The sequence below is a fragment of the Bubalus bubalis genome, chromosome 5 (assembly GCF_019923935.1).
Source record: "Bubalus bubalis isolate 160015118507 breed Murrah chromosome 5, NDDB_SH_1, whole genome shotgun sequence".
Classification (NCBI taxonomy): Eukaryota; Metazoa; Chordata; class Mammalia; order Artiodactyla; family Bovidae; genus Bubalus; species Bubalus bubalis.
In genome coordinates, this window is record NC_059161.1 from 38,415,120 (window position 1) to 38,424,727 (window position 9,608).

Here is a 9,608-nt window from a genome sequence, read left to right on the forward strand (position 1 = left end):
CACAAGCAAACAAACCAAGATAATTTATAAAGCACATCTCAAGTAAGTAGAACTTTTTTCCTTAAAAAAAAAAATGTTTTTTTAATATCGTTGCTTTAGGGCTTCTCTGGTGGCTCAGTGGTAAAGAATTGACCTGCCAATGCAGGAGATGCAGGAGACTGGAGTTTGATCCCTGGGTCAGGAAGATCCCCTGGAGCAGGAAATGGCAACCCACCCCAGTATTCTTGCCTGGGAAATCTCATGGACAGAGAAGCCTGGTGGACTGCAGTCCATGTGGTTGCAAAAAAGTAAGACATGACTTAGCAACCAAACAATGTAGCTGCTTTAACAATGTTGTGTTAGTTTCTGCTGTTCAGCAAAATGAATCAGCTGTACATATACAATCCATGAAGACACAGCAAGTCAGACACGACTGAGAAACTAACACTTTCACTTTTTTCCATACCTGTACATATATCCCTTCCCTTTTGGACTTCCTTACCATTCAGGTCACCACAGTGTATTAAGTAGAATTCCTTGTGCTACACAGTAGATTCTCATTAGTTATCTATTTTTACCATAAGTATCAATAGTGTAAATGTGTCAGTCCCAATGCCCCAATCCCTCCCACCCACCAGTAGAACTTTTTTTTTAATTGAAGTATAGTTGACTCACAATGTTGTGTTAGTTTCAGGTGTAAACAAGGAGAACTTTTGACCTGTTTCAAAAGTACTGTTTCAAGCTGAAACTCAGAGATGAACTTAGCTTGGAGTGGGAGGACTGTCTCCCTCTGGCCTTATCAATTCTCTTCCTCAAGGAGTTATTTACCTTCTTCAAGATTGTGTTTGCTGGTCTTCCCAACTGGCCTGAAAACTTCTGGGGAAAGGGAGAGACACTGTGGTTTTGTCCCTCTGTGAACTTTCTCCCTTTTCTGCATACTCAGCTCCGCCCACTTGCAGCAAGCATCCCAGGCCCAGAGGAGCCACCTACACCCAGTGCCTCAGCCTCAATCTTGCCAGAGAGCGTGGGCCAGGGAGATGGACAGAGCACAGCTTCAGGATCTGACAAACCCTGACAGTGACTTATGGGCCGGGTAACGTTCTCACACAGTTCATACAGCCTCTGAGCTTCAGTTCCTTCTGCTGCGAAATGAGGGAAGTGGGAATTCCCCAGCAGTCCAGTGATTAGGACTCTGAGCTCCCACTGCAGGGGGAATGGGTTCAATTCCTGGTTGAGGAACTAAGATCCCATCAAAAAAAAAATAGAAAATGGAGGTAGTAAAACTGACTTCTTGGGCTTCCCTGATAGTCTATTGATTAAGAATCTGCCTGCCAATGCAGGGGACATGGGTTCAATCCCTGGTCCAGGAAGAGTCCACATGCCACGGGGCAACAAAGCCCATGCACCACAACTACTGAGCCTGAGATCTAGAGCCTGTGCTCCACAACAAGAGAAGCCACCACAGTGAAAAGCCAACTAGACACAACGCAACACAACACGAGAGTAGCCCCTGCCAGCCACAACTGGGGAAAGCCTGTGCACAGCAACAGAGACCTAGCACAGTCAGAATAAGTTTTTTTAGAAAACTGACTACTCCCCCAAAATGACTGGGTGGATTGTGACGATGAGGCCTCTGCGCTTCATCCAGTGTTTGGAAACCTTAGTGACCATCAGGGGCCTTCTGTCCAGTTTTGTCCCCTGTTTGCAGAGCTATCCCTGGGGGGTGGGGGGGTGGAGTGGGTAAAGTCACTCATTCTTACTGTCTCTGCTCCTTCCTTCCTATCTCTCCAAATTTTGTTGTTGTTCAGTCGCTAAGTATGTTTGACTCTTTGCAATCCCATGAACTGCAGCACACAAGGCTCCTCTGTCCTCCACTATCCCCTGGAGTTTGCTCAGATTCATGTCCATTGAGTCGGTGATGCCATCCAACCATCTCATCCTCTGTCACCCCCTTCTCCTTCTGCCCTCAATCTTTCCCAGCATCAGAGTCTTTTCGGCTCTTTGCATCAGGTGGCCCAAGTATTGGAGCTTCAGCATCAGTCCTTCCAATGAATATTCAGGGTTGATTTCCTTTAGGATTGACTAGTTTGATCTCCTCACAGTCCAAGGGACTCTCAAGAGTCTTCTCCAGCACCCCAATTCAAAAACATCAATTCTTTAGCACTCAGCACCTCTCCAAGTTGGTTCAGGTATAATCTGGTCAATATCAACAGCAGGTATCAGAGATGGATGTGCAGGACAATATTTCTTCCCTAGGAGGCCATAAAAAGCAGGAGACATCCACTCCAGAGCCAGGCTGCCTGGGTTCAAATCCCAACTCCACCATGTTCCTGCCCTGTGAACCTCTATGCTTCAGCTTCCTCACCTATAAAACAGGAACAATAACAACAGCAGCTACTCTGTAGGGTTATCCCAAGGATTAGATTCATCAACACATAATTACAGAGCGCCCTGCTAGTATTGCATTTCATTGAATCCAATACAATGGTACACTAGGAAATTAAGTGTATTGCCAATTAAACTAAGACATATCATCAGTGGAACTGGAACTGAAATTACATATTGATATTAGAAAGTCTTAAATATGACATCCTTATATGTGGAATCTAAAAAGAAATGATATAAATAAACTTACTAACAAAAAAGAAAAGCTATGACAAACATAGAGAGCATATTAAAAATCAGAGGCATCACTTTGCTGACAAATGTCCGTATAGTCAAAGCTATGATTTTTCCAGTAGTCAAGTATAGATGTAAGAGTTGGACCATAACAGAAGACTGAATGCCAAAGAACTGATGCTTTCCAACTGTGGTGCTGAAGAAGACTCTTGAGAGGCCCTTCGATAGCAAGAAGATCAAACCAGTCAATCCCAAAGGAAATCAATACTGAATATTCATTGGAAGGACTGATGCTGAAGCTGAAGCTCCAATACTTTGGCCACCTGATGCAAAGAACTGACTCACTGGAAAAGACCCTGATGCTGTGAAAGAGTGAGGGCAGGAGGAGAAGGAGATGACAGAAGATAAGATAGTTGGATGCCTCCACCAACTCAATGGACATGAGTTTAAGCATACTCTGGGAGATGGTGAAGGACAGGGAAGCCTGACATGCTGCAGTCCATGGGGTCCCAAAGAGTCAGACATGACTTAGCAACTGAACAACAACAACTTAAAAACAGAAAGAGATTCACAGACTTAGAAAATGAACTTATGGTTGCCAGGAGGAAGGAATAGTTAGGGACTCTGGGAAGGTCATGTACACACTGCTATATTTAAAATGGATAACCAACAAAGACCTATCATATAGCTCATGGAACTCTGCTCAATGCTACGTGCCAGCCTAGATGGGAGGGGAGTTTAGGGAGAATGGATACATGTATATGCAAAAAATAAATAAAAGCTATGCTAAAAAAAGTTGATAGATGAAATATACTATTGTTATTAGTATACATAGCTGGAACATATTCAGTTCAGTTCAGTTGCTCAGTCATGTCCAACTCTTTGCAATCCCATGAGCTGTAGCAGGCCAGGCTTCTCTGTCCATCACCAACTCCCAGAGCTTGCTCAAACTCATGTCCATTGAGTCAGTGATGCCATCCAACATTCTTATCCTCTGTCATCTCCTTCTCCTTCTGTCTTCAATCTTTCCCAGCATCATGGTCTTTTCCAATGAGTCAGTTCTTTGCATCAGGTGGCCAAAGTATTGGAGCTTCAGCTTCAGCATCAGTCCTTCCAATGAATATTCAGGACTGATTTCCTTTAGGATGGACTGGTTTGATCTTCTTGCAGTCCAAGGGACTCTCAAGAGTCTTCTCCAACACCACAGTTCAAAACCATCAATTTTTCAGCAATCAGCTTTCTTCATAGTCCAACTCTCACATCTATACAAGACTACTGGAAAAACCATAGCTTTGACTAGATGGACCTTTGTTGGCAAAGTGATGTCTCTGCTTTTTAATATGCTGTCTAGATTTAAGGGCCTAGATCTGATAGATAGAGTGCCTGATGAACTATGGAATGAGGTTCGTGACATTGTACAGGAGACAGGGATCAAGACCATTCCCATAGAAAAGAAATGCAAAAAAGCAAAATGGCTGTCTGGGGAGGCCTTACAAATAGCTGTGAAAAGAAGAGAAGTGAAAAGCAAAGGAGAAAAGGAAAGATATAAACATCTGAATGCAGAGTTCCAAAGAATGGCAAGAAGAGATAAGAAAGCCTTCTTCAGCGATCAATGCAAAGAAATAGAGGAAAACAACAGAATGGGAAAGACTAGGGATCTCTTCAAGAAAATCAGAGATACCAAAGAAACATTTCATGCAAAGATGAGCTCGATAAAGGACAGAAATGGTATGGACCTAACAGAAGCAGAAGATATTAAGAAGAGATGGCAAGAATACACAGAAGAACTGTACAAAAAAGATCTTTATGACCCAGATAATCACGATGGTGTGATCACTGACCTAGAGCCAGACATCCTGGAATGTGAAGTCAAGTGGGCCTTAGAAAGCATCACTACGAACAAAGCTAGTGGAGGTGATGGAATTCCAGTTGAGCTATTCCAAATCCTGAAAGATGATGCTGTGAAAGTGCTGCACTCTATATGCCAGCAAATTTGGAAAACTCAGCAGTGGCCACAGGACTGGAAAAGGTCAGTTTTCATTCCAATCCCAAAGAAAGGCAATGCCAAAGAATGCTCAAACTACTGCACAATTGCACTCATCTCACACGCTAGTAAAGTAATGCTCAAAATTCTCCAAGCCAGGCTTCAGCAATATGTGAACCGTGAACTTCCTGGTGTTCAAGCTGGTTTTAGAAAAGGCAGAGGAACCAGAGATCAAATTGCCAACATCTGCTGGATCATGGAAAAAGCAAGAGAGTTCCAGAAAAACATCTATTTCTGCTTTATTGACTATGCCAAAGCCTTTGACTGTGTGGATCACAATAAACTGGAAAATTCTGAAAGAGATGGGAATACCAGACCACCTGATCTGCCTCTTGAGAAATCTGTATGCAGGTCAGGAAGCAACAGTTAGAACTGGACATGGAACAACAGACTGGTTCCAAATAGGAAAAGGAGTTCGTCAAGGCTGTATATTGTCACCCTGTTTATTTAACTTATATGCAGAGTACATCATGAGAAACGCCGGACTGGAAGAAACACAAACTGGAATCAAGACTGCTGGGAGAAATATCAATAACCTCAGATATGCAGATGACACCACCCTTATGGCAGAAAGTGATGAGGAACTAAAAAGCCTCTTGATGAAAGTGAAAGTGGAGAGTGAAAAAGTTGGCTTAAAGCTCAACATTCAGAAAATGAAGATTATGGCATCCAGTCCCACCACTTTATGGCAAATAGATGGGGAAACAGTGGAAACAGTGTCAAACTTTATTTTTCTGGGCTCCAAAATCACTATAGATGGTGACTGCAGCCATGAAATTAAAAGACGCTTACTCCTTGGAAGGAAAGTTATGACCAACTTAGATAACATATTCAAAAGCAGAGACATTACTTTGCCAACAAAGGTTTGTCTAGTCAAGGCTATGGTTTTTCCTGTGGTCATGTATGGATGTGAGAGTTGGACTGTGAAGAAGGCTGAGCATGGAAAAATTGATGCTTTTGAACTGTGGTGTTGGAGAAGACTCTTGAGAGTCCCTTGGATTGCAAGGAGATCCAACCAGTCCATTCTGAAGGAGATCAGCCCTGGGATTTCTTTGGAAGGAATGATGCTAAAGCTGAAACTCCAGTACTTTGGCCACCTCATGCGAAGAGTTGACTCATTGGAAAAGACTCTGATGCTGGGAGGGATTGGGGGCAGGAGGAGAAGGGGACGACAGAGGATGAGATGGCTGGATGGCATCACTGACTGGATGGTCGTGAGTCTGGGTGAACTCTGGGAGTTGGTGATGGACAGGGAGGCCTGGCGTGCTGCGATTCATGGGGTTGCAAAGAGTCGGACACGACTGAGCGACTGATCTGATCTGATCTAGGTTGGTCATAGCTTTTCTTCCAAGGAATAAGCATGTTTTAATTTCATGGCTGCAGTCACTGTCCACAGTGATTTTGGAGCCCAAGAAAATAAAGTCTGTCACTGTTTCCATTGTTTCCCCATCTATTTGTCATAAAGTGATGGGACCAGATGCTATGATCTTACTTTTTTGAATGTTGAGTTTTAAGCCAGCTTTTTTGCTCTCCTCTTTCACCTCCATCAAGAGGCTCTTTTTTTCCTCTTTGCTTCCTGCCATAAGGGTGGTGTCATCTTCATATCTGAGGTTACAGATATTTCTCCTGACAATCTTAAATCCAGCTTGTGCTTCATCCAGCCTGGCATTTCACATGATGTACTGTGCATATCAGTTAAATAAACGGGACAAGACAGTATATAGCCTCGACGTACTTCTTTCCCAAGTTGGAATCAGTCTGTTGTCCCTTCAAGATGGTGGAGTAGGACCTGCACTCCTTTTCTCCTGCAAGAACTCCAAAATTGCAACTAACTGCTGAACAACCATTGACAGGAGAATGTTGGATCCCACCAAAAAAAGATACCCCACATCCAAGGGCAAAGGAGAAGCCCTAACAAGATGGTAGAAGGGGCAAAACTGTGTTTAAGAATCAAACCCCATACTCACCAGAGATGCTTGGAGGGCTCAAATAAAACCTTGTGCACACCAGGACCCAGGGACCCCACAGAGACTGAGTCAGACCTGCCTTTGTGGTTTGAGTGTCTCCCGGGGAGGCAAGGGTCAGCAGTGTTCTGCCCTGGGGACAGGGGCTCTGGCTACAGCAGACCTGGGAGGCACAGTGTGTGGCACAAGTCCTCTTGGAGGAGGTCACCATTAGCCCCACCATAGAGCCACCAAGCAGACGACTCATAAACTGGAGAACAATTATACCAAAAATGTTCTTGCACTGTTGTGAAAATTCTGGGGCCCCCAGCAGATTTCCCAACCTGGGGATCTGGCAAAGGGACTGAGAACCCCCAGGGAATTTGACTTTGAAGGCCAGTGGACTATGATTACAGAACTTCCACAGGACTGGGGAAACAGACTGTTGGAGGGCACAGACAAAACATTGTGCAAACCATGATCAGGAGAAAGAAGCAATGACCTCAAAAGAGACTGAACCAGACTTGCCTGTGAGTGTCCATGACTCTCTGGAAGAGGCATGGGTTGATAGTGGGGTCAGAGGCACTAAATATAACACCATGCTGCAGCATGCTGACATAAAGCCTTCTGAAGGAGGTTGTTACCATTGCTACCATTACCCTTGCCATAGTTTGGCCTCAGGCCAAACTACAGGGATGGAACTTAGCCCCACCCATCAATAGAAAATTGGATTAAAGATTTACTAAGCATGGGCCATCAGAGCAAGACCCAAATTTCCCCACAGCCAGTGCCTCCCATCAGGAAGCTTCCACAAGCCTCTTATCCTTATCCATCAAAGGGCAGACAGAATAAAAACCACAATCACAGAAAACTAACCAAACTGAGCAGAAGGATCACGGCCTTGTCTAACTCAATGAAACTATGAGCCATGCCGTGTAGATCCACCCAAGACGGACAGGTCATGATGGAGAATTCTGACAAAATGTGGTCCGCTGGAGAAGGAAATGGCAATCCACTTCAGTATTCTTACCTTGAGAACCCCATGAACAGTATGAAAAGGCAAAAAAGATGTGACACTGAAAGATGAACTCCCCACTGGGTAGGTACCCAATATGCTACTGGAGAAGAGTGGAGAAATAACTCCAGAAAGAATGAAGAAGCTGAGCCAAAGCAAAAACAATGCCCAGTTTTGGATGTGACTGGTGAAGGAAGTAAAGTCAGATGCTGTAAAGAACAATATTGCATAGGAACCTGGAATGTTAGGTCCATGAATCAAGGTAAATATCGAAGTGATCGAACAGGAGATGGCAAGAGTGAACATTGACATTTTAGGAATCAGTGAACTAAAATGGACTGGAATGGAAGAATTTAATTCAAATGACCATTAGATCTACTACTGTGGGCAAGAATCCCTTAGAAGAAATGAAGTAGCCCTCACAGTCAACAAGAGTCCAAAATGCAGTACCTGGGTGCAATCTCAAAAATGACAGAATGATCTCTGTTCATTTCCAAGGCAAACCATTCAATATCACAGTAATCCAAGTCTATGCCCCAACCACTAATGCTGAAGAAGCTGAAATTGAATGGCTCTATGATGACCTACAGGACCTTCTACAACTAACACCCCCAAAAGATGTCCTTTTCATCATATGGGATTGGAATGCAAAAGTAGGAAGTCAAAAGCTACCTGGAGTAGCAAGCAAGTTTGGCCTTGGAATACAAAATGAAGCAGGGCAAAGGCTAACAGAGTTTTGTCAAGAGAACACACTGGTCATAGCAAACATCCTCTTCCAAAAACACAAGAGACGACTCTACACATGGACATCACCAGATGGTCAATACAGAAATCAGATTGGTTATATTCCTTGCAGCTGAAGATGGAGAAGTTCTATACAGTCAGCAAAAACAAGACCAGGAGTTGACTGTGGCTCAGCTCATAAACTCCTTATTGCAAAATTCAGACTTTAAGAAAGTAAGGAAAACCATTAGACCATTCAGGTATGACCTAAATCAAATCCCTTACGATTATACAGTGGAAGTGACAAACAGATTCAAGGGATTAGATCTAACAGACAGAGTGCTTGATGAACTATTGACAGAGGTTCATTGTACAGGAGGCAGTGATCTAAACCATCCCTAAGAAAAAGAAATGCAAAAAGGCAAAACGGTTGCCTGTGGAGGCCTTACAAATAGCTGAGAAAAGAAGAGAAGTGAGAGGCAAAGGAGGAAAGGAAAGATATACCCATCTAAATGCAGAGTTCCAAAGAATAGCAGAGAGAGATAAGAAAGTCTTCCTCAGCAATCAATGCAAAGAAATAGAGGGAAACAACAGAATGGGAAAGACTAGAGATCTCTTCAAGAAAATTAGAGATATCAAGGGACTATTTCATGCAAAGATGGGCACAATAAAGGACAGAAATGATACGGGCCCAATAGAAGCAGAAGATATTAAGAAGAGGTGGCAAGAATACACAGAACTATACAAAAAAGATTGTCAAGACCCAGATAACCACGATGGTGTGATCACTCACCTAGAGCCAGACATCCTGGAGTGCAAGGTCAAGTGGGCCTTAGAAAGCATCACTAGGAACAAAACTAGTGGAGGTGATGGAATTCCCATTGAGCTATAGCAAATCCTAAAAGAAGATGCTGTGAAAGTGCTGCATCCAATGTGTCAGCAAATTTGGAAAACTCAGCAGTGGCCACAGGACTGGAAAAGGTCAGTTTTCATTCCAATCTCAAAGAAAGGCAATGCCAAAGCATGTTCAAACTACCGCACAATTGCATTCATCTCACATGTTAGCAAAGTAATGCTCAAAATTCTCCAAGCTAGGCTTCAACACTACGTGGACTATATCAGCATTAGAGTTATGGGTCAGATGTCAGGTTCACCATTTACTACCTGGGTAACCTTACTTTGGGGTTCCCCAATAGTTCAGCAGTAAAGAATCTGCCTGCAATGCAGGAGACGTAGGTTCAATCCCTGGGTCAGGAAGAGTTCCCCGGAGGAAGAAATGGCATCC